Source organism: Gossypium arboreum, chromosome 3 (genome assembly GCF_025698485.1).
Source record: "Gossypium arboreum isolate Shixiya-1 chromosome 3, ASM2569848v2, whole genome shotgun sequence".
Taxonomy (NCBI): domain Eukaryota; kingdom Viridiplantae; phylum Streptophyta; class Magnoliopsida; order Malvales; family Malvaceae; genus Gossypium; species Gossypium arboreum.
The window spans coordinates 115014370-115037271 of NC_069072.1; positions in this window are offsets into that span (position 1 = coordinate 115014370).

The following is a 22902-nucleotide window of genomic DNA, read 5'->3' on the forward strand; positions in this document are numbered from 1 at the left end:
AGGGTCTTTAACTGATGTTTTCTTTCGGTGACTAGAGTCTTCTTAAGCGTTGAATTAAAGGCGTGGTTCATTGGAGCAATCAGATTCGGAGCTAGCTATCGATTTTGGCAAAAAGGTAAGGTTTCAAAGGTTTTTAGGGATATGGTTCGATCATGGATAAGTAAGTTTTTGGGGTTTAGTGATTATGGTTTGTAAATAAGAACTATGCTAATCAATTGTAGGACATCGTAAGTGATCTCAGTAGCAGTCGTCGCGAATCAGGTGTGTACCGAACACCCTTTCTTAGTTCAATTCGGCAAAAGCCGAAATGCCGAAATTCCGGCATTTCATGGTCATGTGAGTATGCGAATGCTCTCAAGTCATAGAGTAATTGTTAGATCTGGCACCGCAAGGTGGTAAGCAAGTTCGTGTGACGTTTTAGCATATTTTGGAAAAAGGGGCTCGATGGGCCAAAAACTGGGCCCAATGGGCTTACGGACCAATATGGGTAAGAGATGGGCAAATTAGCCTGTTAGGTAGATGGTGGAATCAAATTGCATAAAACTGATAAAAATTACTGAATTAGCTTGTGTAGCAACGTAGATCACGAAATTACCCCTAAAGAGCAAAATTACCGAAATTACCCCTAAAGAGCAAAATTACCGATATACCCCTAGGGTTTTAAATTGGCTGAACTGCATGATTGATTAATGTTGTATTTTACATGATATGTTTTTATTAATATCTGTTGCATGGGATTGGGGTATTAATGGAGGAAGTACTGAAAGTGGTTCATCCATGCACTGGAGGCTTTGCCTCTGATGAAACAAGACGTTCTTTCAAGCTGTGGAGTGTAAATTTGGGTGGGTTGAGATATTCCCCACATGGAGTGTAGGGTTGGTACGGGGCAGTGTAGCGGTTGGTGGGTTGAGTAGTCTCCCCAAATGGGCTTGCATTCATTATTACTGTTGTTATTCATGTTACTGAACTGGGCCTATGGGCCACACTGTTATGTAAAAAGGGGCTAAGGCCTTGCTACTGTATTTTGAAAAGGGCTTCGGTCCACTGTGTACTGTTATCTGATTAGGGCTTAGGCCCAATGGGCTCGAGCTGATTTGGGCTTTGGATGGGTTTCTGTATACACTGAGTTTTCCCAAACTCACCCCCTTCCTCTTCCATCCTTGCAGGTGAGCCCTAGTTGGTGGACTTGGAGCTGGGCGGGATTCAGAGTGGCCATGAAGATTGATTGCCGATTTAAAAAAAAGTTTAGCATTTAATTTGGATTATTTTTATTATGCTTAAAGTTGTAATAAGGCCGCTCTTTTTAATTAATTTTATTTTGGGGATTATTAAACTGGTTAGCACTAGGGTTCGTTTTATAAAAACTACTTGATTTTTAAAAGATCACGATGACGCGCAGAGTTTCCGCAAAGTAAATGTTTTTCCAAGAAAATAAATATTTTAAACAAACGTTTTCAAACTTAATCATTTTCTTAAGACGGACATAATCAAACGGTTTTCTCAAAATTATACGAGATGTTAGAGTGTGGCAATGGCGGTGTGCATGTCTAGGATTGGATCCGGGAAGAGCTTGGTACTTAAGCAGTCTGACGGACTCACCTCCTCTTTTTCCTGGTTTCCTACCTGGTGCATAGCTTCCATTCACTTTAACCTACTTTTAAAAGTGTCTTTTACAACACCAACTCAGCTTTTCCAAACTAAGTAATACGGAATGTTTTGAACGCATCAATGTGGCGCATCAGATCCGGTCATAACGTCCAGGCCGGGTTTGGGGTGTTACAGCTCACCTGCAAGGATGGAAGAGGAAGGGGGTGAGTTTGGGAAAACTCAGTGTATACAAAAACCCATCCAAAGCCCAAATCAGCTCGAGCCCATTAGGCCTAAGCCCCACTCAGATAACAGTACACAGTGGACCGAAGCCCTTTTTAGAATACAGTAGCAAGGCCTTAGCCCCTTTTCACATAACAGTGTGGCCCATAGGCCCAGTTCAGTAACATGAGTAACAATATCAGTAATGAATGCAAGCCCATCTGGGGAGACTACTCAACCCACCAACCGCTACACCGCCTGCACCAACCCTACACTCCATGTGGGAATATCTCAACCCACCCAAATTTACACTCCACAGATTGCAACAACACCGCTCAAATTTGATCGATTGAGGCAAAGCCTCCGATCGTGGATGAACCACTTTCAAGACTTCCTCCATAATACCCCAATCCCATGCAATGATATTAATAAAAGCATATCATGTAAAATACAACATTAATCAATCATGCGTTTCACCATTTTAAAACCCTAGGGGTATATCGGTAATTTTGCTCTTTAGGGTAATTTGGTAATTTTGCTCTTTAGGGATAATTTCGTGATCTACGCTACTACACAAGCTAATTCAGTAATTTTATCGCTTTTATGCAATTTGATTCCACCATCTACCTAACAAGCTAATTTGCCCTCTCTTACCCATATTGGTCCAGTAAGCCCATTGGGCCCGCTTTTGGCCCATCGAGCCCTTTTTCGAAATACGCTAAAACGTCACACGAACTTGCTTACCACCTTGCGGTGCCAGATCTAACAATTACTCTATGACTTGAGAGCATTCGCATACTCACATGACCATGAAATGCCGGATTTTGGCATTTCGCTTTTGCTTAATTGAACTAAGAAAGGGTGTTCTATTTTTGATTCATGACGATCGCTCTTGAGATCACTTCCGATGTCCTACAATTGATTAGCATAGTTCTTATTTACAAACCATAATCACTAAACCCCCAAAACTTACTTATCCATGATCGAACCATATCCCTAAAACCTTTGAAACCTTACCTTTCGCTAAAATCGATAGTTAGCTCAATACGGTTGCTCCAATGAACCACGCCTTAGATTCAACGCTAAGAAGACTCTAGTCACCGAAAGAAAACATCGCTAAAGACCCTTAGAGCCATATGCCCAAACCGACAGACCTCCCTAGATTTTAGGGACTTGACTTTTTTCAAGTTGTAAAATAAGACTAGATCAAGTGATGAGCACTTACCACTTGTTCCTCTTTGATTTCTACACGATCGATGCGATTTATCCTCTAAACGATGGTAGAACTCGAATCTAGAAGATCTGAAGTTTCGCTATAAGTCCCTAAATCTATGGTATTTCGCTTTTAGGTGATGAAGAAGATGATGGTTTGAGGCTATAACCTTGGAGTAACGCTGTTTACGATATTAAGGGTTTAGAGAAGATGAATGTTGATCACAAGGAACGAAAATATCAAGGATTTGGCTTTGGAGAAATCGGCACAAGTAGTGAGTTTTCGAGATTTCGCCTTTTAATGGCGATTGGTGATGAAGGTTTAATGGAAGATGGGATCGACAAAGAAGGTGAATAAGATGGTCGAAGGTTTGGCTAGAAGGAGAAGCATAAAGGAAGAGAAAACATGGAGGAAAAGAGAAGAAGAAAATTCGCACAATGAGAAATAGACTTGTGTTTTCGGCTTTTGTGAGAATTCGTAAAAGATGAAAGAAAGCTTTCGTGGCTAACCCTAATTCTCCAAGATAGAAAAGAAAAGAACCTAACCCTAATATTAAATTAGAGCAATCGCCCATCTCTAAGGCCCTTGTCGAAATTTACTTGTGTGATCACATGCCTAGTACATGCCTAAAAATTAAAAGAAAAACAATATGCCTACCTACAACTTGAACCCCGGTCCTCCAATTCCTTCCCAGCCCCACTTTTTAGGAACTTAGTGGCGCCACCTTGCCACTTTACCAAGGCCTTATTTGAGACATAACTTACGCAGCTTCTTCTTAAAAGCCCACTTAACCAAATCTCCTATTCACTTAAAATCCCACCTTGATATTTTACCGTGTTTAGCTTAGTCTAGGGCCTTCTAAAGGTCTACTAACACATTTAAACATAATTCCAATATTTAGAACATGAAAATTTCAAGATTTACTAAAATCACAAAACCCAAAAAATCCGAAAATCGTATGCTATAACTAATATTTTTTCCTTTCCAATAATAATAATAATTTTATAAATATATCTAATAATAAAATTTCAAATATCAATAATACAAGAAAATAATAATAATTTTCATAAAATTTTCAAACATACATACAAGAATATTTTTCTAATCATAATAATTTTATCTCATAATACTAATTAAAATTTCATAAAATTTAAAATATCCGTAATAATAAATACAAGAAAATTTTCTAGTGGTAATTTAATAAAATAATTTTTTTTCTGAAACGATAATATTTAAAACTTCCTAATTATTCAGGTTTTCTTCTATTTGAATCCCAGACTCAAAACCCAACTCTTCTAGGCCCCAAATTCAGGATGTTACAGATAGTTTCCTGATCTCAAATCTATATTTGAAAATACTGTAACCTGTTTCAGTTGGTCAAACAGATCATCAATTGGTGGCAACGGATACTTATTCTTTATAGTCACCTTATTAAACTGTCTGTAATCGGTGCACATTCTCATAGTTCCATCTTTCTTTTTTACAAACAACACAGGTGCACCCCATGGAGAGAAACTCGGTCGCGCGAAACCTCTATCTATTAATTCTTACAACTAAGTTTTCAATTCTTTTAGTTCTGTAGGTGCCATTCTGTACGGAGCTATAGAAATCGGAGTCGTCCCAGGCATTAACTCAATACCAAACTCTACTTCCCGAATAAGTGGCAAACCTGATAATTCTTCTGGAAATACATCCCGGTACTCACATACAACAAGTACTGATTCAATGTTTCTTTCACCCATTTTACTGTCGAGCACATAGGAAAAATAAGCTTCACACCCTTTTCTCACATATTTTTGAGCTACCATCGAAGAAATCACTGCTAGTAAACCATACAAATCTTTAGATTCAATCTGAATAACTTCATCATTCTGGCTCCGTAGATCAATGGTCTTTCTTTTATAGTTCACAACAACATCAAGTAAAGCCAGCCAATCCATACCCAGCATTATGTCGAACTCATCAAATGGCAGCAACATCAAACCAGCTGGAAAGCACAGATCTCAAACCATCAAGGGACAATTCTTACACACTTTTTCAACCATAACACACTGGCCCAAAGGGTTTGACACTCTAATCACAAACTCAGTAGACTCAACAGGTAGAGTCTTGCTAAATACTAATGTCTCAAATTCATAAGAATGAGTAGAACCATTACCAATCAATGCAATTACATTAGTATCATAAAGAGTAAATGTACCAATAATAACATTTGGGGATGAAGCCTCCTCTCGTGTACGTATAGCATAGGCTCTGGCAGGTGCACGAGCCTCAGATCTGATTGTCATATCTTTAGTCCCTGTCTGACTGCCACTCGTATTACTAGCATTTTTGGGTGGTCTACCTTGAGCTGGAGTGTTACCCAATCTCGTATTCTACACTAGATTTTCCTCAGTTAACATTGGGCAGTCTCGAATATAATGATTTATCGATGCACATTTAAAATAGGCCCGATCATGCAACCTGCAATTATCGAGATGTCGTTTACCACAGTGCTTACATTCGGGTTGTTTTGATCTGACATTACCCACACTCGCTACTGAGGTAGCTCTCGAGACTGGTGGTCTATTTTGATCCCGTCTAGAGTAACCTGAAGTGGCTATAGAACGACTAAAATCATTTTAAAACTTCTTTGATGTCGACTAGAATGACTTACCGAATATTCTTTTGCGTGCAACTCTAGCTTCAAAGTCAACTTTTCTTTTCTCTTTCCTGAGTTCTTCAGCTTTGTAGGCTCGCTCAACAAGTACCACAAACTCTTTTATCTCAAGTATGCCAACTAACAGTTTGATATCTTCATTCAGCCCATCTTCAAATCTTTTACACATTATGGCTTTAGTGGAAACACACTCTCACGCATACCAGCTGAGTCTCACAAATTTTCGCTCATACTCTATCACTGTCATCCTACTCTATTTCAGCTCCATAAATTCTTTACGCTTTTGGTCGATAAATCTTTGACTGATATATTTCTTACGGAACTCAGTCTGAAAGAATTCCCAGGTCACCTGCTCTCTTAGAACTACTGATACTAGGGTATTCCACCAGTGGTATGCTGTGTCCCAAAGCAAGGATATAGCACATTTTAAACATTCATCAGGAGTACAGGACAGCTCATCAAATACACAAATGGTATTATCAAGCCAGAACTCAGCCTGCGCAGCATCAGCATCATCAGTAGCCTTAAACTCTTCAGCTCCATGTTTTCTAATTTTATCGACAGGTGGTCTACTCAGTCGCAACGGATCACTTACTTGAGGTATAGCAGGCATGGAAGATGGATTAATCAGGGGTGGAGGTTGTTGTGCAGTCGGGTTAGCCCGACTATATTGAGTGAACCAGTCATTCATACTTCGATAGAAGGCTTGTTTAGCCTCACTTTCTGGATTACTCGAAGTCAGTCAAGAATCAGACTGTGCTGTCCCTTGCGCGGGAGCAGGCGCTCCATTCTCAACATCATCAGCTACAGCCCTGTCGGGATCCATTTACTATATGAAAACACATTTCAAATGTCAAAAGTCATCACATTATCACAGTATATAACTATGGCATGTATAGCTAAACTCACACACGCTACGTAGTCCTAGAACCGACTAAACTGTAGCTCTGATACCAGTAAAATATAACACCTCTAACCCGTATCCGTCGCCAGAAAAGGTTTACAAGACATTACTAGACAAAAGCACAGATCTAAATATTTCCATATTAATTCAAAGTCTATATTACAACAAAGCTTATGATTCAACCTAATATCAAATCACAGGTTCATTATCAATCACTACATAGCTTAAGTAAATTTTAAACCAAAATATATAAACATTAAAATAAATCATAGCATATGCAAAATTTGTAGCGAATCAATAACTTCCTTACAAAATAATTTGATCTATATTTTATGCATATATGAGTCATGCATATAATAAAGTTAATTACTCATTAAGCTAAATTTTTTTTAATAACTCCGTCCATTCATATAAGCTGTATGGCATTAATGTGTTGGTCAACACGTAATTATTTATACGTATTTAATAATATGTAAATACCTAACAAATTACTCTACCCTTCACACAAATGTATACATTAACCAAATTATAAGTATATATATAAGTGAATAACATTTGAAACATCCCAACCAATGTAACATGACCAAATACCGAGCACACGCATGACTTTACCTTATTTTTTTGTTTATCATCCAATAAAACATTTAGCCAAATCACCAAGAACTTCCACAATCTTATATACTCAATACACTTTCAAAAATAACACAAAAATGGTCAACATTCGATACGACATTTTAAACATATTAAGCCTAGGTCTTAACTTAATCAAAGCGGAATACAAACCTAAGATTTTTAACTGTTTTCGATACATGAAATTCTTACCTCAAACTTCAAATATAAAATTAACATAATTCAATAGTACATATCGAATCTATCTCAGGCAATTTTATGTACTATCAACACATTGTACCATTATTGGACTTATAAATAAAACACATATGTATAATATGTGTAACTTGCTTATAAATCAATTACACTTAAAATAATATGTTTACTATATATTTGACTAAATCCTATTCATGAAACATGTACAATATATATACATATCAATATTCAAGTTCAAAGAACACCCAACCAAACTGCATAAAAATCGAATATATCCACTCATTATTGAAATCGTGTTCAATCTAATTCCTGTTCATTTTACCTATAACAATGTCTTAGTCGTGGCAACTAACCTGATATACAAACAGGATTACACAATATCATAGCAACATCCACTTTTCAAATATACACCATTTAACACATGTATTACACATATCATGCCATGCAACATTATAATTAAAACACATCAAATCTCAACCAAATCATAACTAAAATCAAACTTAAGAATTTAGCCATTTTCGCATGGCTTAAAATACACACGTTCAAAAGATAAATCCAACATTTCAAAGTATAAGCGAGCCTATACATGCCATAATTTAAAATAGTTAATAAGGTACCAAAGCTGTGATAGCCTTAAAACGACCCTAGTCGGAATGTGGTTTCGGGACCACAAAACCGAGGCATAAAAATAATTTAATATTTATTTTATTGCCTATAATGTGTGTAAACTCATGTGTGACATTTTTGATGCTTTGATTTAGAGTTATAAATGTGAATTTCACTAGAAAGGACCTAGTAGTAAACTTTGAAAGTATGATGGGGAAATGTGTGATGACTAATTAAAGCATGCATGCAAAACAATGGACTTGCATGTCAAGTTTCCCCAATAGCTAGTGGCCGCCATGGCAAGAGTGGATGGGCAAAACATGTCATGAAACATGTTTTGTTGGTGCATTAGGTGAAATAATAAAATAAAGAGCATGGGCAAAGAAAGAAAAAAATGGTCTCATCCATGCTTCCCCCTTGGCCGTGAGTTGAGAGAAAGGAAAAGAAAAAATTTGGTTCATCTATTCTCATTTTCTTTGGGCTGAAAATTCTAAGAAGGAAGGAAATTTTGCTCCATTTTTAGTTTAGAAGAGATCTAGAAGGAGATTTGGCTATACTTGCATCAAGATTAAGGTATGTTGAGGTTGTGTCATGAGATTCATGCTTGTTTTGGTTGCTAACTTGATGTGCATGTTAGCCATGGTTCAAATCCTTGCTATGCCATGAAAAATGGTATTTGGCCAAGGTTGATATTGTGTTAAAGCCATTGCATGCTAAATGTGAAGCTTGTTGATGATGCATGTAATGATGGATTGACTACTCTTGAAATTTCTTTTAGTATTCTTGAGTAGGACATTGAATTCTTTGTTTAACCATGACCGAAGTTGAAGGGTATGGTTGTGATGTATTCGCCATGGTGCATTCATGAGCATGATTTATGCTTGTTACTTGATTGGTAAAAATTTGTGTTTGGATGGGTATGAACCCCTTGAGATTCGGCCTTGCACCTATATGTGTATATATGTTTGCACATGATATTTTGATTATGAAGAAAGTGATAAATATGTTTGTTTAAAGAAGAAATTTGTTGAAGAATGTTGTGAAATTTGCATGTACATTCGCCTAGTACATGTATAGTGTGAAAAACCTTGAAATTATTTTTGATTTTGTGTATTTATGACCATGTATAATCGGCCACATGAGTAATTTGAGCACTTGATGTTATGTTAAAATTCTTGAGCTTAAATATATGGATGCATGTATATGTGGCCATATAATGGCGTTTTGGTTCAAAGGTTGAATGATAAATTATAATAAAGTGAGATGATATGAGATGCGAATGTGATTTACTAGTAAACATTATTGATAGAAATATTGAATACTTCTACTTGTATTCGTTAAGCTCAAGAGCAACAGGAGCTAAATCCGATAAAGGGAAGGAAAAAGTGATCGAATAGTCGTTGAAGTTGTTCGACAACATCCGAGGTAAGTCCTCAAGAAATGACCCTACTCGAATTATGTGAAATGAAATATGGATGTGTAATGATTATTGATTTATGTGTGTATGAGTATTTGAATGATACCCGAGCTAAGTCCCAAGGCGATTATGCTAGTGATATGTTTGTGTTTGAGCCTTAGTAACGAAAATGAAACATGGATGTGTAATGATTATTGATGTATGTGTGTGCATGAGCAATTGAATGATATCCGGCTAAGTCCCAAGACATTTATGCTAGTAATTATATCCGGTTAAGACCAAGGCAATTGTGCTAGTGGCTACATCCGGCTAAGACCAAGGCATTCGTGCAAGTTGTTAAATCCGGGCTAATACCAAGGCATTTGTGCAAGTCGTTCTATCCGGGCTAAGACCAAGGCATTCGTGCATGTGGTTATATCCGGTTGTATTCAAGAAGCTTGGGCTGGAGGTGAGCGTTGGTTGCTGTAATAAATTTAATTAGTACGCTCGAAAAGCCCAAAGGATAAGGTATGTTTATATGTGCATTGGAAAAGTCGATATGTTTGAGTAACATTCGCTTCAATCGACTAACGAGTTTTCAGCTATTGAATTGGTTGATATCTTGTGAAAGTATATAATGATGAAGTGTGAAGTAAGTATGATTATGTGAATGTGTATTAATGAAATGATTCATTTGGCTATGTGAATGTAATGCTTTAGTTAAAGCTGATTTTATTGCTTGAGACTTACTAAGCATAAAAATGCTTACTCCGTTGCTTTGGCTCTCTGTTTTATAGATTTTGCTCGTTAGCGATCGGATCCGGATCATTAAAGTCGAAGTCATCTACACTATCAAAGCCTCCATTTTGGTATAATTTTGGTTGAACTTTGAAATGGCATGTATAGGACTACCCTATTGTTGAAGGTCATGTACCTTTCGGTTTTGTGTAAACTTGGATAGCCATGCGAAAATGGCTTATATACGTTTTTGGTATGATACTATAATCGTTGTATGTTGATCATTATGGGGTATGGAATTGTTTTGAGAAGATTAACCATTGGAATGGTTAATCATGATCACACTTTGTGCTATGTATGCAAAGAGGGGCAATTGAATCGTGGAAATCATGAAATAGGTAAAGGTTACCTTGAAAACAGATGCTGGCAGCAGCAGTGGTGTGGTTTTGAAAAATCACCAAAAATTGTAGGAATGGTATTAAATAGTGAATAAGTTATGTGAATGAACATTGATGAGTCTACTTTCATATGGAAGAAACGAAACGGTCATAGGAGTTACTTGTTAAGATATATTAAAGTTATCGTGAGACAGGGCCCGAACGGTTTCTGGGTCCCCTGTCGCGACTTTAAAAATTTACTATAAATTATCCAGAAAGAATTAGGAGTCATGACTTATATGTGCAGATTCCATTTTGAGTCTAGTTTCATTAGAAACAAACCGTACCAGTATTAAATCCCTGTACAGATAGATATTCAAGTTGTAACGCGCGAAGGTCAGAGTAGTCGATCCCTGTAACATGGGTGATTTTAACTAATAAACTGTACCAATTGGCCTGACCAAAAATTATAGAAATAAATCCATGGAAGGATAAATGAGTCTAAATTCAGGGAAAATTTACAGAATCAGTTTCCGAGTTTTGAAACTCGAGATATGATTTTTAAGGCGACAGTGACGCAGTTTTCCAGCCTATCTGGAAATGCCAAATTGGTCGGTGCTTTAAGAGGACTTGGCTCGTTAACCCCTCGCGTCCGACAATCGGCGATGGTCTCGGGTTCGGGTGTTACAATTTTATTGGTATCGAGCTACGGTTTAGTCGATTCTAGGACTACCGTGATATGTTTGGGGTCTAGCTATATATGCCATATAGTGATAAATTGATAGTGTGGTGATTTCTGACAATCTGAATTTGTGTTTGTTTATAGCAATGGATCCCGATCCCAACCGATCAATAGCTGATGATGTGGAGAGTGTGGCGCCTGCTCCCGCGCAAGGGACAGCAATCCGAATGATGAGGCTAGGCAGGCCTTTTATAGCGTGATGAATGATTGGTTCAACCAATACATTCGAACTAACATGGCTGTTCCACAACCTCCATTTCGACTAATGCAACCCCAAGACCTACAATACCTCCGAGAATCGACCAAATAAGGTCAAGTAAGCCCCAATCGATGAATTTGTAAACATGGGGCCACTCAATTCAAGGCTACGGATAGCGACGATGCCGAGCAAGCTGAATTTTGGTTGGACAACACTATCCGAAAGTGCTCGATGAGCTATCTTGTACACCCAATGAGTGCTTAAAGTGTACCATCTCCTTGCTACGCGATTTACGCCTACTATTGGTGGAGTACTCCGACTTACGTGGTGCCTAGGAGCAAGTGACTTGGGAATTCTTTCAAACCGAGTTCCGAAAAAAGTATTCAATGAGATTCATCGACCAAAAGCGAAGGGAATTTCTTGATCTTAAGCAAGGCTCTATGTCGCCATCGACTACGAACGAAAATTTGTGAGGCTTAACCCAGACGCACGCGAGAATGCATTTCGTCCGGCTATTATGTGTAAATGCTTCGAGGATGGGCTGAATGATGATATAAGGATGTTCGTTGGCATTCTCAAATACGAGAGTTCGTAGTACTTGTTGAGCGAGCTTGTAAAGTCAAGAGCTTAGAAAGGAGAAACAAAAGTTGATGTGGGAACCGGAGAATTTCAAAAGGTCCTCGGAAAGTCTCTTCAACAGCATCAAGAGATTTCGAGATGATGTAAGCTGGTCTAGAGGCACTTCGGGCTTTTCTAGACGAGATCGCGGTCGACCCCCTGTGACCACACGAGTCACTTCGATCGCCAGTGGTAGAAATGATCGCCGAGAGAGAGCGGAGTGTCTGCATTGTGGCAAATGGCATTCGGGGAGCTGTAGGTTCCATGATCACTCCTGTTATAAGTGTGGATCGGCTGACCACTTTATCAAGGACTGCCCGAGGTTGCTTGAACAAAATGTAAGTCAAAGTGGAAACCCGAGTGCTACCACTGCTCGAGGTAGGCCATCCGTAAATGCGGGCAATGCCGATGGCGGTCGAGAGGGCCGAGAGATGCTACAACAAGACCCGAGGCTCGTGCTCTCGCTAGGAATTATGCCATACGCAGCGCCGAGGATGCCGCCTCACCGGATGTCATTACCGGTACATTCACTCTTTTCGATACAAATGTGATTGCTTTGATTGACCCCGGTTCTACTCATTCTTATATATGCGAAACCTTAGCATCCAAAGAAGACTTTGCCTATTGAGTCTCTTCGAGTTTGTAATTCGGTGTCAAACCCTTGGGTCATTACGTGCTTGTCAACAAAGTGTGTAAGAAAAGTCCCCTAGTGTTCCAAGGTTCTTGTTTTCCGGGACTTGATGCTTTTGCCGTCGACTAATTCGACGTTATTCTTGGTTTGGATTGGTTGACCATGCGATGCGGTTGTAAAAGCAAGACTATCGATCCGAGGTGCGCGAATAACGAGATAATTCGGGTTGAGTCTACAGACTTAAAGGGTTGCCAATGTAATATCGCAATGTTGGCCCGAAATATGTAAGAAAAGGGTGCGGCGTACCTTGCGTATGTGCTCGATGACAAGGAGTCGAAAAGAAACCCGAATCTGTGCGCTGGTTTGTGAATACCGGATGTTTTCCACGAAGAATTGCGGGTTTACCACTGCTCGGAAATAGAATTTGGCATCGAATTGGTACTTGGTACCACTCCAATTTCGATAGCTCCGTATCATATGGCACCAACGGAATTAAAGGAGTTGAAAGCTCAGTTGCAAGAATTGGTGGATAGAGGTTTTGCTCGCCCAAGTTTCTCGCCTTGGGGTGCGCCAGTGTTGTTTGTGAAAAAGAAGGATGGAACCATGAGGCTGTGCATCGACTATCGTCAGCTTAATAAAGCGACGATAAAGAACAAATATCCGTTACCGTGTATCGACGATTTGTTCGATCAACTGAAGGGAGCTTCAGTGTTCTAGAAAATAGATTTGAGATCGGGCTATTATCAATTACGAATTCGAGATTCGGACGTACTCCAAGACGCCTTGAATCGAGATATGGTCACTACGAGTTCCTAGTGATGCCGTTTGGGCTTACTAATGCCCTCATGGTATTTATGGATTTAATGAATCGGATCTTCAGACTATATTTGGATCAGTTCGTAGTCGTGTTCATTGATGACATCTTGGTCTATTCAAGAAATGAGACCGAACATGCTGAACACCGAGGTTAGTCTTGCAAATTTTACTTTAATAAGCAATTATATGCTAAGTTCAAGAAGTGTGAGTTCGGTTAAGAGAGGTTAGCTTCTTGGGGCATGTGATATCTACATCGGTATTCGAGTCGACCGAACAAAATTTCAGCCATACTTAACTAGAAGCCTCCGAGAAATATTACCGAGGTTCGAGCTTTTTGGGGTGGCGGTTATTACCGACGATTTGTAAAGGTTTCTCAACGATAGCCACGCCAATGACGGCTTACTCCAAAAGGATGTTAAGTTCGAATGGATGGAGAAATGTCAAAAAGTTTCGATCAACTGAAAACTTATTTGACTGAAGCCCCAATTTTAGTGCAACTCGAATCGGGCAAGGAGTTTGTCATTTATAGTGACGCATCCCTACTTGGGTTGGGTTGCGTATTGATGCAAGAAGGGCGAGTTGTGGCCTATGCCTCGAGACAATTAAAGCCACATGAGAAAAATTATCCGACCCATGATCTCGAATTGGCTGCCATCGTATTCGCCTTAAAGATATGGCGACATTACTTATTTGGTGAGAAGTGCCATGTGTATTCGGATCACAAAAGTCTCAAATATTTGATGACCCAAAGAGACTTAAATCTGCGACAAAGACGTTGGCTCGAGTTGTTAAAAGATTATGAGCTCGTCATTGATTATCACTCGGGAAAGGCTAATGTGGTTGCGGATGCCTTAAGTCGTAAATCATTATTCACTTTACGAGCGATGAATGTGCACTTGTCTGTTCGATCCGACAATGTGTTAGTAGCTGAATTGAAAGCCAAACCAATATTGATACATCAAATTCGTGAAGCTCAGAAAGTCGACGACGAGTTGGCTGCAAAATGGGCTGAGTGTGTTCCGAACAAGGACTCGGAGTTTCAAATCGATGATGATGATTGTTTGAGGTTCAAAAGTCATCTGTGTGTTCCAAAGAGTTCGGAACTTATTTCGATAATTCTGAACGAAGCCCATTGTAGCCGAATGGCAATCCACCCGGGGAGTACGAAGATGTACAACGATTTGAAACGTCGGTTTTGGTGGCATGGTATGAAACGAGACATCTCCGACTTTGTTTCGAGATGTTTAATATGTCAACAAGTGAAAGCGGAACATCAAGTGCCTTCAGATTACTTCACCGATCACGATACCCGAGTGGAAATGGGATCGAGTCACCATGGACTTTGTATCCGACCGCCATTGTCGGAGTAAGAAGGATGCGCTTTGGGTCATGGTAGATAGATTGACTAAGTCGGCTCACTTTGTCCCCGTCGTACGGATTTTTCAATGGACAAACTAGTGAATTGTACGTTTCGATTGTGAGATTGCACGGGTGCCTATTTCCATCGTGTCGGATAGAGATCCGAGATTTACCTCACGATTTTGGAAAAAGTTGCAAGAAGCTTTGGGTACCAAGTTGCATTTCAGACCGCCTTTCACCCCCAAACCGATGGTCAATCCGGCGATAATTCAGATACTTGAGGATATGTTGAGATGTTGCATCCTCGAGTTCGTGGTTCATGGGAACGGTATTTACCATTGATTGAATTCGCCACAACAACGACTTTCAATCAAGTATTAAGATGGCACCCTACGAGGCTTTGTATGGTCGTAAATGCCGTACACCATTGTTTTGACCGAGCTCGGTGAAAGCAAAATTTTCGTGGTGGATTTGATTAGAGATGCTGAATGTAAAGTGAAAGTAATCCGTGAAAGTCCAAGATAGCCTCCGATCGTCGAAGTCGACGCGGATCCAAGCGTAAAGACATCAAGCATCGTGGGAGATAAAGTGTTTCTCAAGGTTTCACCTTGGAAAAAGATCCTCGATTCGCCATAAGGGCAAGTTGAGCTCGAGGTTCATTGGGCCATATGAGATATCCGAGCGAGTCGGTCCAAAGGGCATATCGTCGATTTTGCCCCCGAACTCGAATGATTCACGATGTCTTTCATGTTTCGATGCTTCGACGCTATAGATCTGATCCATCGCACGTGATTAGTCCATCGAGGTTGAAATTCAAGCCAATATGAGTTATGAGGAAGAACCGATTCAGTATCCCGCACGTGAAGTGAAAGAGTTGCGAAACAAGCGGTTTCACGGTGAAAGTGTTATGGCTCAAACACGGATAGAAGAAGCTACTTGGGAAACCGAGAACTCTATGAAAGAGCAATACCCAACCCTATTTACGGTAAGATTTTCGGGGACGAAAATTTCTTAAGTGGGGGAGAGTTGTGACAGCCTTAAAACGACCCTAGTCGGAATGTGGTTTCGGGACCACAAAACCGAGGCATAAAAATAATTTAATATTTATTTTATTGCCTAATTTTTGATGCTTTGATTTAGAGTTATAAATGTGAATTTCACTAGAAAGGACCTAGTAGTAAACTTTGAAAGTATGATGGGGAAATGTGTGATGACTAATTAAAGCATGCATGCAAAACAATGGACTTGCATGTCAAATTCCCCCAATAGCTAGTGGCCGGCCATGGCAAGAGTGGATGGGCAAAACAGTCATGAAACATGTTTTGTTGGTGCATTAGGTGAAATAATAAAATAAAGAGCATGGGCAAAGAAAGAAAAAAATGGTCTCATCCATGCTTCCCCCTTGGCCGTGAGTTGAGAGAAAGGAAAAGAAAAAATTTGGTTCATCTATTCTCATTTTCTTTGGGCTGAAAATTCTAAGAAGGAAGGAAATTTTGCTCCATTTTTAGTTTAGAAGAGATCTAGAAGGAGATTTGGCTATACTTGCATCAAGATTAAGGTATGTTGAGGTTGTGTCATGAGATTCATGCTTGTTTTGGTTGCTAACTTGATGTGCATGTTAGCCATGGTTCAAATCCTTGCTATGCCATGAAAAATGGTATTCGCCAAGGTTGATATTGTGTTAAAGCCATTGCATGCTAAATGTGAAGCTTGTTGATGATGCATGTAATGATGGATTGACTACTCTTGAAATTTCTTTTAGTATTCTTGAGTAGGACATTGAATTCTTTGTTTAACCATGACCGAAGTTGAAGGGTATGGTTGTGATGTATTCGCCATGGTGCATTCATGAGCATGATTTATGCTTGTTACTTGATTGGTAAAAATTTGTGTTTGGATGGGTATGAACCCCTTGAGATTCGGCCTTGCACCTATATGTGTATATATGTTTGCACATGATATTTTGATTATGAAGAAAGTGATAAATATGTTTGTTTAAAGAAGAAATTTGTTGAAGAATGTTATGAAATTTGCATGTACATTCGGCCTAGTACATGTATAGTGTGAAAACCTTGAAATTATTTTTGATTTTGTGTATTTATGACCATGTATAATCGGCCACATGAGTAATTTGAGCACTTGATGTTATGTTAAAATTCTTGAGCTTAAATATATGGATGCATGTATATGTGGCCATATAATGGCGTTTTGGTTCAAAGGTTGAATGATAAATTATAATAAAGTGAGATGATATGAGATGCCGAATGTGATTTACTAGTAAACATTATTGATAGAAATATTGAATACTTCTACTTGTATTCGTTAAGCTCAAGAGCAAAAGGGAGCTAAATCCGATAAAGGGAAGGAAAAAGTGATCGAATAGCCGTTGAAGCCGTTCGACAACATCCGAGGTAAGTCCTCAAGAAATGACCCTACTTGAATTATGTGAAATGAAATATGGATGTGTAATGATTATTGATTTATGTGTGTATGAGTATTTGAATGATACCCGGGCTAAGTCCCGAAGGCGATTATGCTAGTGATATGTTTGTGTTTGAGCCTTAGTAACGAAAATGAAACATGGATGTGTAATGATTATTGATGTATGTGTGTGCATGAGCAATTGAATGATATCCGGCTAAGTCCCAAGACATTTATGCTAGTAATTATATCCGGTTAAGACCAAGGCAATTGTGCTAGTGGCTACATCCGGCTAAGACCAAGGCATTCGTGCAAGTTGTTAAATCCGGGCTAATACCCGAAGGCATTTGTGCAAGTAGTTCTATCCGGGCTAAGACCCAAAGGCATTCGTGCATGTGGTTATATCCGGTTGTATTCTGAAGAAGCTTGGGCTGGAGGTGAGCGCTGGTTGCTGTAATAAATTTAATTAGTACGCTCGAAAAGCCCAAAGGATAAGGTATGTTTATATGTGCATTGGAAAAGTCGATATGTTTGAGTAACATTCGTTCAATCGACTAACGAGTTTTCAGCTATTGAATTGGTTGATATCTTGTGAAAGTATATAATGATGAAGTGTGAAGTAAGTATGATTATGTGAATGTGTATTAATGAAATGATTCATTTGGCTATGTGAATGTAATGCTTTAGTTAAAGCTGATTTTATTGCTTGAGACTTACTAAGCATAAAATGCTTACTCCGTTGCTTTGGCTCTCTGTTTTATAGATTTTGCTCGTTAGCGATCGGATCCGGGATCATTAAAGTCGAAGTCATCTACACTATCAAAGCCTCCATTTTGGTATAATTTTGGTTGAACTTTGAAATGGCATGTATAGGACTACCCTATTGTTGAAGGTCATGTACCTTTCGGTTTTGTGTAAACTTGGATAGCCATGCGAAAATGGCTTATATACGTTTTGGTATGATACTATAATCGTTGTATGTTGATCATTATGGGGTATGGAATTGTTTTGAGAAGATTAACCATTGGAATGGTTAATCATGATCACACTTTGTGCTATGTATGCAAAGAGGGCAATTGAATCGTGGAAATCATGAAATAGGTAAAGGTTACCTTGAAAACAGATGCTGGCAGCAGCAGTGGTGTGGTTTTGAAAAATCACCAAAAATTGTAGGAATGGTATTAAATAGTGAATAAGTTATGTGAATGAACATTGATGAGTCTACTTTCATATGGAAGAAACGAAACGGTCATAGGAGTTACTTGTTAAGAGATATTAAAGTTATCGTGAGACAGGGCCCGAACGGTTTCTGGGTCCCCTGTCGCGACTTTAAAAATTTACTATAAATTATCCAGAAATAATTAGGAGTCATTACTTATATTTTCAGATTCCATTTTGAGTCTAGTTTCATTAGAAACAAACAGAACCAGTATTAAAGCCCTGTACAGAGAGATATTCAAGTTGTAACGTGCTAAGGGCAGAGCAGTCGATCCCTGTAACATGGGTGACTTTAACTAATAAACTGTACCAATTGGCCTGACCAAAAATTCTAGAAATAAATTCATGGAAGGATAAATGAGTCTAAATTCAGGAAAAATTTACGGAATCAGTTTCCGAGTTTTGAAACTCGAGATATGATTTTTAAGGCGACAGTGACGCAGTTTTCCATCCTGTCTGGAAATGCCAAATTGGTCGGTGCTTTAAGAGGACTTGGCTCGTTAACCCCTCGCGTCCGACACTGGCGATGGTCTCGGGTTCGGGGTGTTACAAAAGCTGTAGATAGTGTGATGAACTTGGTTGACGATCCCCGAGCTTGCAGCTTGACTTAAAAATCTATAAAACAGGGTAACGTAATACACAAAGTAAGCTACCACAGCTTAGTAAGTTATAAGCAGTAAACAACTCAATAACATATTTAATTTTTATTATGTAAAGAAATACATTAACATATCTAACTACCTAAGCTGAATGCATATATATATATATATATATATTCATCTAATACACTATAAAACAACTTCCATTTCCAAGCCTAATAGCCATAATAACCATACATCCAATGACTCTTTTATGCAATTCAAAAATCATTAAAAGTCATCCCAAGTATATATTATACCCAAATAGCCGAATACACAAGTATACATATTCACATATTAAACAACATTTCAATACCACCCAAAGTGTTCATCACAACCCGAATGCACATATCCAAATACCCATGGATTTCTCATTTGCATTATATATGATTTCAACATTCAACTACAATAGTTTCTTACCTTGTCTTGAGTAAATACCAAAGTAACTCACCTGACTATTTAGCTAGTATTATACCATCCGTACACAGTTTACCTTTGCCCGATGAACCATTCGAAATTGGATAGGACACTCGGATAATCACATTATCGTACAATGCCAGCATCCCAGACGTGGTCTTACATGTAGTCACATATCGATGCCACTGTCCCAAACAGGGTCTTACTCGTAAACACATATTGGAGTCACAAATCGTTGCCATGGACTTACTCGTACACATATATTAGTATCCTATGTCATGACATATGTATCCTAGCCATTCCTAATGTTCATACGGGCTTTTGGATGTCGCAACTCGATCGAAACAATTTCAAAAACAAAGTAATCAAGCCATTCCATATTCGGCTATATCAAATATAAATTTCAAAATTTCATAACAGCATGTATATTTAATATTCAACTACAATTAAACACGTTTATTTGCTTATAAACTTACCTCAGACGTAGTAAAAAGGGACGGGGCTGCTAGTCGACAACTTTCATTTTTCCCCGATCCAAATCTGATTTCTTTGGTTCTTGATCTAAACATATTCAAATTAAGCTCATTCAAACATATTTTCATTCAATCTAATCCAAAACACATAAATTGGTAAATTACCATTTTACCCCTAACATTTACAATTTTTAAAATTTAGTCCCTATTACACAAAATACACAAAATTTCCAGACACCCATATTAGGTCGAATGGTACCCATGTTCATACAAGTCCATATATTTTATCAATTTCACATTTTAGTCCCTCAATTTATTATTTTTGCAATTAAGTCCTAATTACTCAAAATCATCAAAAACTCCAATACAAAATATGTTAATCTAAAATATATCTTTCATTTTTCATCATCAAACAGAAAAAATCACAACCTATCAACCATGGAACATCTCAAAATATTCATCAAAATAAAAAATTCAAGCATGGGTTTTGTAGTACTCGAAGCAACGATCTCAAAAACGTAGAAATTATCAAAAACTGAGCTAGAACTTACCTTGAATCAAGCTTGAAAGTGTCGAACCCTAAGTTTCTTTTCTTTTCTTTTGTTATTTTGATATTCGGCAATAAGAAAGTATGAACACATTATGTTTTGTTTTATTATTTTATGATATATCTTATATTATAACATTTTATTAAATAAGTTACTATTTTAACCTTAATATAAACTATTTATAATTCAGCTACTCTTGACCGAATGTGTCCATGCAAACTTTCAAAGGTTTATTTGCATTATAAGTACCTCCACTAATAAAGAAAACAACAATTAGGCACTTTCACATTTAACCATTAAATTTTCATTTTAAGCGATTAAGTACTTTAATTTAATCGGACACCTAAATAACAAAATTAAATCATGAAAGTTTCACAGATATAAATTTACACAAAATAAACACAGAAAATAATTTTTAAATATTTTTTTGACTCGGATTCGTGGTTCTAAAACCACCCTTCCGATTAGGGTCTAAATCGGACTGTTATAGCTATTACATCTCAACTATCTATTTTAATTCAAATTGAACCCTATTCAATCCCAAATTGTTTTTAAGCTTCTCTATAGTTATATTTACCTAAAATTGTAGCCCCCTAAACCCAGCCTAAACATAATGGCTAAATCTTGAAGATCACATTGGAGATGAAAATGGCACAGTAAAAACATTTAGAAGTTTTTCTCTTTTAAAAATCGCGTTTGCAAAACATCTTTGAGTCTTCTTTCAAGTAAAACCAATATTTAGTTGATATCGTTTAACTTTAGAAAAAATCAAGTATTGAGAGTGCTAGGCCATGTGCCAATTAGGGGGTATACTGACTTCTACCACATGGCCAGTCACATGCCTGTGTGTGAGACCGTGTGGAGTATACTGACTTCATTTTAATTACAATACCAGGGGACACACGGCCATGTAACATGACCATGTGTCACACACGGCCATGTAACATGACCATGTGTCACACACGGTCGAAACACATGCCCGTGTCTCTGCCCATGTAGACAAAAATAGGCTATTTGCAAAGCCATTTTGCCGCCCTCATTTTGCCACCCTATTTTTACATACCTACACAAGCATAAATTGCAACATTTTAAAACTCATTAGGTAGCCAATCCACAACATTGTATACACATTTTATACAAATTCGACATAGTATTCAAATACCTAATTAATATCATGCATTTTTAATTCATATACCTACTACATACTAAGACAACATTTGCATACTCCCACTCCATCTACTACTTGCCAAAACTTCGATATGTGAATACTTATACACAACCAAAACGTTATACGAAGTTAAGCCAAATTACATGGCTTTAACTTATACCACAATATGTACCAAAATCACTATCTCAAGTAACCATAACTATCATCTTTATATCTAGCCTATACATGTCATATTTACAACTATCCATGAGTTCAAAAGTACCAATCGGCAACTGGATACTGTGATGCATATCTTCAACTTTATCCGAATCGAGCGAGCTATCGAACCTCTATAAAACATGGAAAAGAAACAGAGTAAGCTTTATAGCTTAGTAAGCCCATATAATTCAGAATTTAACTTACCATTTATACATAACCAAACAATTAAACAAAGTATATCAAATTCACTTGCCAAATGCCTATACACAAGCATTCATCAACAAGTTAGTTACATTAGTGCATGTAATCATCCATTATCTCAATTTAATGCTCAATGCATTGTATCATATCAAATTCACATATATCATGTCATCATTTCTACAATTTCACTTATTATCATATAAACAGTGATTCATTTGATAACAGTAACTCATCTGTTTAAACTGTACTTCATGATATAATAATAATTTATCCATGTAACACATAGCTTTTTTATATAACCAATAATAGAATTTATGGCTGTTGAGCCTATTAGAATATTGAGGGATACTCGGGTGATATACATTAAATATAAATCAGTAATTAGTCAATTCATTATCATATTCGCTTTTTCGAGCTATAATCAGTAAGGTCTTCTTGAGCTGGTGGACAGTAAGCTCTATTTAGCTGAAATGGTAAACTCTGACAAGCTAAAAATAGTAAGCTCTTACGAGTTGATATATCGATAAGCTCATACAAGCTATAGTGTGTCTGTAACACATGCAGGATCTCAACCTAAACGGTAACCCTAGTGACATGTGACTCGTATCCTACGAATTCCTACGGTTCAAACGGGGATTGGTAACCATCAGATTATATCAATAAGGCATTCGAATTCCAAGTGGATCAATTACTCAATTATATACATTCATTTCAAATAATTATGAGTA